This window comes from Halichoeres trimaculatus, unplaced genomic scaffold (genome assembly GCF_033239565.1).
Source record: "Halichoeres trimaculatus isolate MK-OKI-2021-1 unplaced genomic scaffold, fHalTri1.1 fHalTri1_scaffold_12, whole genome shotgun sequence".
NCBI lineage: Eukaryota > Metazoa > Chordata > Actinopteri > Labriformes > Labridae > Halichoeres > Halichoeres trimaculatus.
Genome location: NW_027437190.1, coordinates 14,705,732 through 14,712,178, shown reverse-complemented (window position 1 = coordinate 14,712,178; position 6,447 = coordinate 14,705,732).

The following is a 6,447-nucleotide window of genomic DNA, read 5'->3' as shown; positions in this document are numbered from 1 at the left end:
ACCCAAAGACTTTAAGAACATCCTTGTATCCCCAGCTGTCGTTAAGGCTCTATTTACACACACACACACACACACACACACACACACACACACACACACACACACACACACACACACACACACACACACACACACACACACACTCTAAATGTGCAAGATCCACAACAGTTTTGGTGGTGCCACTATTTTAGGCTACCTGTGCCGAAAATAACTGGTGGTGCTGCAGTTAGACGAAATCCGACCAAAATATCTAAATGACTGACCGAACTGAATCTGAATTATGCACCGAGCAGGAGGTGTTTAACCCAATTCCTCACAGTATAAACTACCTTTACAGTAGGTCAGCCGAACTTCAGATTGAAAAGAAATGAGAAGAAGAAAATCTTTCATTCTGCAGCTCCAAACGTGCCCTTTAGAGAGACAAAAAAGCTTGAAAGGGATATGTAAAATACATTCTATAACTCCTCTACAACCATCAATTACACATTGGCACATTGGACGGACTGAGTCACTTGTGTAGTGTGTCTGCAAAAAGGTCCTGTGGTTCTTCCAAAGGCTGCGATTTTAATCCCTGAACCCCTGTATATGTGTGCTTAAATTTCCCTTTTATGCCTACAAAAAAGAGCCGTGACCTCTTTGGCCTCAGACTCAGAGAGGAAACCAGCCTTCAAAATAAAGAACCAGGCCGACACAAACCTGTCAGAGTAATTTGGAATAATCCTGCAGATTTTTTGCTTCAGTATCAAGTCAAACAACAGAAAATAGGATGCAACAACCGTACTCATTTCAGCATAATCTGTTATAAACTGTTTACAAACATCACATCCCACAAATCCTTCAGATTAAGCGATGCTAATTGCCGGCGCGAGATGGCCAAATTGTGTTAGTGTGTAAATCCCCTCTTACTCCAATTTCTTTTTAACTGCTCACTAATCCCTTTAGAGCTCTATAGTTGAAAACTTGAAACAGTTACCTTTCCTCTGTGTATCAGCAGCTTTCACACCAATGCTGTGACTTAAGAAAAGCAGGAACTGGACTTAGCGTTATGTCATCCAGTTGGAGAGGAACAAGCAGAGGAATCACTTTTTTGGCTCAGTTTTGACTTGGGTGGAAAAGTGTGTACCTAAAACTCAGGGTGAACTTTAAAAAAATGTTTTAACTCTCACAGACACTTTTCACTTCCAAACCTGTGTGATCCCAAAGAAAACTCACTTTCTTAAGAGATGAATCCATTGCTGTCAAGATTGAAATAGTTAACCTGGGGGTCAAAGGTCATCATTTTGTGTTATCTTTGCCTCATTAGCTGGATTTACTGAAAACATTAATAGTTCATACAGCTTCATCTTTACACCTAATCCTGTACAAGAAGGCCAGAAGTCGTCTCCACCTGTCGAGGAGACAGGTCCTTTGGAGAGCTCAGGACTTTCTATGACACTGTGGTGGCTTCTGCACTTTTCTTCTCAGTGGTCTGCTGGGGGGCAGGGGGTACAGAGAGGGACAGAAAGAGACCGAGCAGACAGGTCAGGAGGGACAGTTCTTTCCTGGACTGCTCCTTGGACCCCCTGAAGGAGGAGGTGGATGAGAGGAGGATCCTGGCAAAGCTTGCATCCATTATGGACAACCCCTCTCATCCACTGCATGAGACTGTGGGGGGGCCTTGAGGATCTGGTTCAGCAGCAGACTGAGACCCCCACCCTGCGTGACGGAGCATCATCGCAGCTCATTCCTCTCATCTGCAGTGAAAATTTATAACATATCAAAACAAGTCGTATGCCATCCAGTATTCAAAAAATAAAGCATTTTTTTCTACGTCAACTCAGCATTCATTGTTCATTGTTTAATTTTGTACTTATTTGGAGAGTTTAGCTGAGTGTGTTTTAATTGTCAAAATGCTGCTTTTATTTCATTTTGTTTATTTTAACTTTTTTTCTTTGTCAGTATCATGGGCAGGACTTTAAATCTTTTATCCTTACTTGCTTTAAACTGTTTTTTTTTACAGATATTTTCCTTTCATTAATTTGGTACCTTTAGCCTTTTATATATTTCTATAGTTATCCTCACATTTCTCTTTTACCTCTCTTGTACTTATTCTTCTCTTTAAATTCTTTTTACTGTTTGTTTTTATGATGTAAAGCACTTTGAAACTCTGTTTTGAAAAGTGCTATATAAATGAAGCTTTTATTATTATTATTATTATTTATTTTTATTTTTATTTTTTTTCTTGTGTGAGTGGAGATTTATTTTTAACTCTTTTTTTACATTTCTAATTTGCAGTTATCTTAAATTTTCATTAGTGCATTTTTGCACTTTGGTTACTGTGAGCTGCTGTGACACCAAAATTTTCCCTAAGAGGCATCAATAAGGAATATTCTATTCTATCCTACTCTGGAGGAAACAACATGTATAAACACAACTCATCATTTAATGATGTTGAAAAACATAAATGATGCCTGAGTTGTGTTAAGAGTGAAGAAAAATCTTTCAGAGGATTAAAAAATATGTGCTTGTTCAGTCTCTGGCATTAAACAAAATATTATTATTATTATTTCAAAAAACTTCACAAGCAAATTTTATTACCTTTCTGGCAAATATATATATTCTTACTCTTTTTAAGCACTTCAGGCATCATTTTTGTCTCTCAACATCTTGAAATACAACATGCTCCAGACTTGTCAGGCGAATGTAGCTCATATTAAGCAAGACAAGACATAGACACTTGCTTTGATTTTAGTTTTTGGCAGCGTTCACACATTAGACGCTGCTGTGCAAACTACTTACTGATATATATACTGATATTATTCAAACACATCTAAACATCATTGCTGTCAGAAGCAGTTCAGAATTTGGTATCTCACCTACTGATGCCTGACATGTAGGCTTGCAGCTTTCTGACTGAGAGAAAACTTTTTCTGCCACTGAGCTTCAGCAGCACTGAAGTCCTAGAGTGTGATAAAGGAATTACAAACTTTTGGGTCCATCCCCCATACATGAGGATCAAGATCTGCACACTAAACCTCCCAGATACTGAGTTCCCAACTCATTCCCAATTTAAAATTTAAATTTGTTGTATTGTGTTGTATCCTTTGACATCAAAACCTATTGCTGATTCCATGTTGTAATTTGCGGGATTATATCATATTGTGTTGTCTAAGTGAATTTTTGGATTGCATCATGTTGAACCATATTATACAACTAACACAACCCCCCCAAAAAACATAAAACTGACATCTTCTGTTGGACAGTTTGTGTCTTAAAAAGGGGCAGACTTTTTATTTCTATTTTCATCTTTCAGAGCTTTAAAAAAGACCCTGAAGAGGAGGATCTTTTTACCTTTAGGAGAGCTTTTTTTCACTCTCCTTTCAGATGTAGCCTAAGGCGACTTCTGCGTTATGTTCAGAATGATGAAGACTATGCAGCTTGTGCGTAGCTGCAGGCTATGAATTTTTTCTCTCCTGAAGTTTCCTTTGAATGAAACACTGATGCAAGCATCGGCCTTCATGGTTACCTTTAACAGCCTGTCCTCACCATCCTATTGGGATAAAAAATTAAAGATATAAAGGACTAATTTGAGTAAAGTTCATTTATATGAATGCAGGTTTGTTTTTAAATGGTAAGCTGTCTTATTTTCAGTGCAAGTCATGTTACATAACAGTGCTGAACACATTTCCTTTTATAAACTATTGTTTTATAGCTTTGGACTTTGGACAAAAAGACAACGATCAGTTACTTCATCCGTTTGCTGTTAATGCTCCCTGGACTGCGCACACTGTGTGTGAGAAACTGAGATTTAAAATCAGGAACAAAACAAAGTCAACAAAAATAATGGTCAGATTTTTAAATAGAGGCACAAAGGGCTACCCGAAAATCTTTTACTGTTGTGTTTGTTTCAAGTTTGTGGTGGATTTATTACGACCACACGAGATTAAACAGCCCTGAGGAAACAAGGAGCTCTGTCCAAGAGCGCGAAAGAAAAAAGTCTCCTGATGGTTTCAGAGGTCACCCCGAGGTCTTCACGAGCAGAAGTGTTAATGCATGGTCCATGTCAGGACCAGCACTGCGTGTGTGTGTGTGTGTGTGTGTGTGTGTGTGTGTGTGTGTGTGTGTGTGTGTGTGTGTGTGTGTGTGTGTGTGTGTGTGTGTGTGTGTGTGTGTGTGTGTGTGTGTGTGTGTGTGTGTATGTGTGTGTGCGCACAGAGAGCCTAAACAGATGATGTGGGGGTGTGTTCCTGTCTTTTGGGGGGCTGGTGGGGAAAGAATGATGTATGTTTTTGTTTCTGTTTCAGTTCACTGACAGCACACAGATCCTCTCTGTCTATGTGGGGCCCAGGAAGTTTGGAAGTCTCAGAGCAGAGGAGGGGTCTCCTCTGAGGATGGGATTCCTTCATTCATCTGCTTCCTGTGAACAGATCACATGACAACAAGGATGACGCACATTTTCCATGTCTGCTGGTTCAACTGCATGGCCGTGCTCTGCCCGACATACCTAAATTTCATCCTAATTTGACATCTGACCTACAGCTTGCTTTATGCTGCCTTAAAAAGATAACACACCACAAAACGTAAAAAAAAAAATGGTTGTTTAAATCATCTGAACCCTGGTTTGGACAAGGTGGGCCTTTCTGTATAGAGTCTACATGGTCCCCCGTGCATGCATGGGTTCTCTCTGGGTACTGCAGCTTTCTCCCACAGCACAAAAACATGCCCATCAGGTTAACTGCAGGCATTAAACTGCTTGTAAGTGTGAGTGAGCGTGTGCATGAAAGATTGTCTATCTCTGTGTGTAAACTCTGTGATTGAGTCCAGTCCAGGGTGTACTCTTCCTCTCGCCCTATAGGCTCCAGTCAGCCACGACCCTGAACAGGATGAGCCGTAGAAAAGGAATGAATGAATCAATTATCACCATTATTATAGTATTAATTGATTTTAAAAGAAAAGAATGGGATTAGGGTGGTGTGTATCAGGCTGAAAAAATACATGATTGATTGAACTTTTTTGGGAATAAAAGTTTAAAATATTTTTTAAAAGTGCTTGAAATGGTCAGGTGTCATGTAAATCCAGTGGCCAATAGGTGTCAGCTGATTTGCAAATGCAACAACACGAATGCAAACACCACAACGCAAATTCAAGAGCCACAACATGAACGCAAAAACCACAACACAAGAGAAATACAGCCACAACAGAAGTTAGGAAGACAGTTTTTCTAATAGACACGGAAAAGTTGTGAAAGTGAGTAAAAGATTGTTTTTTATAGCTTTAGCTATGATGAATATAGCTCTAATGCTAATGTAAATAAAGAAATATAAGTACTATGAAAGATATCACAAGGTGACACCCCTATGAAGCTATATTTATCATAGATGAAGTTAATTATTTACTTATTTTTACAACTTTTCTGTGTTCGTTAGGATGATTAACCTCTTTTAACTTCTGCTTTGGATGTACTTTCATTGTGTTGTAGCTTTTGCAAATCGTCTGACACCGGCAGGCCACCGTATGTAAACAACAGGCATTTTATTTGTAATATTTTCACAAAATTAAACGGCTGATTTTGTGGCTGTTAAAACAAAATGTGTTGTGTGGAAAAGGTAACTGGCAGAATTAATTGGGACAACAACAATAAATAAAGGTACACAAACACAATCAGAAAACGTGCCATTTCATTGGAGAAACTTCAGGACACATCCTAGGCCTTGCTCAATAAACAGCGAGTCCCAACACTGAGCCTCGGGGAACACCACAGCCATCAGTGGCCAGATACCACAGAGCAAACTGTCCAGTTCCTGTGATTTTATCCTCTGTAAAAGTCGACATGAATCTGTAGGCTGACATATATGGATTAAACCATTTGTTCCCAATACAAACATTGTGGTCATGAGCTTCCAGCCAGTCAGGATAAAACCCGAGACTGGAAAACATACTGGCCCGAGAACACACCAGACTGACCAAAGTCAACACAATACACTGCAGATCGGAAATCTATATTCATTTTATTAATAGGAACACATCCTTTCAGCCGTGTGTTTAAAATTTAATAGATAACAATGAGTTTCTGGTGCCTATCGCACCAAGGAAAACAGTTCTGTTTATTATTAATTCTGGGGTTGTCTTGCTCATGCCAAGTCTTTAAACAATAAACTATACTTGTGGTAGACAGACAAAATGATTTCATGAGAAAAGGAACTGCTGAGTTTTATGTCTCACTATAAAAATCTGACAAGCTTTGAGATGATCAACAAAAGAACTGGAGCACACCATGGCGCTTTGGTGCTCGTAATTTGGCTGTGGCTGTTTTACAACCACGCTTTAATGCTTGGAAATGGGTTTTAGAAATCAATTAGAAATCCTTGAGTATTCATGCCAAGAAAAAATGCTTTTAAATATTTTTTAATCTTGAGAATTTCTGTTTTCAAAGGGCTGTGAGGACTATCTGGAAAAGTTGGTGTCTTT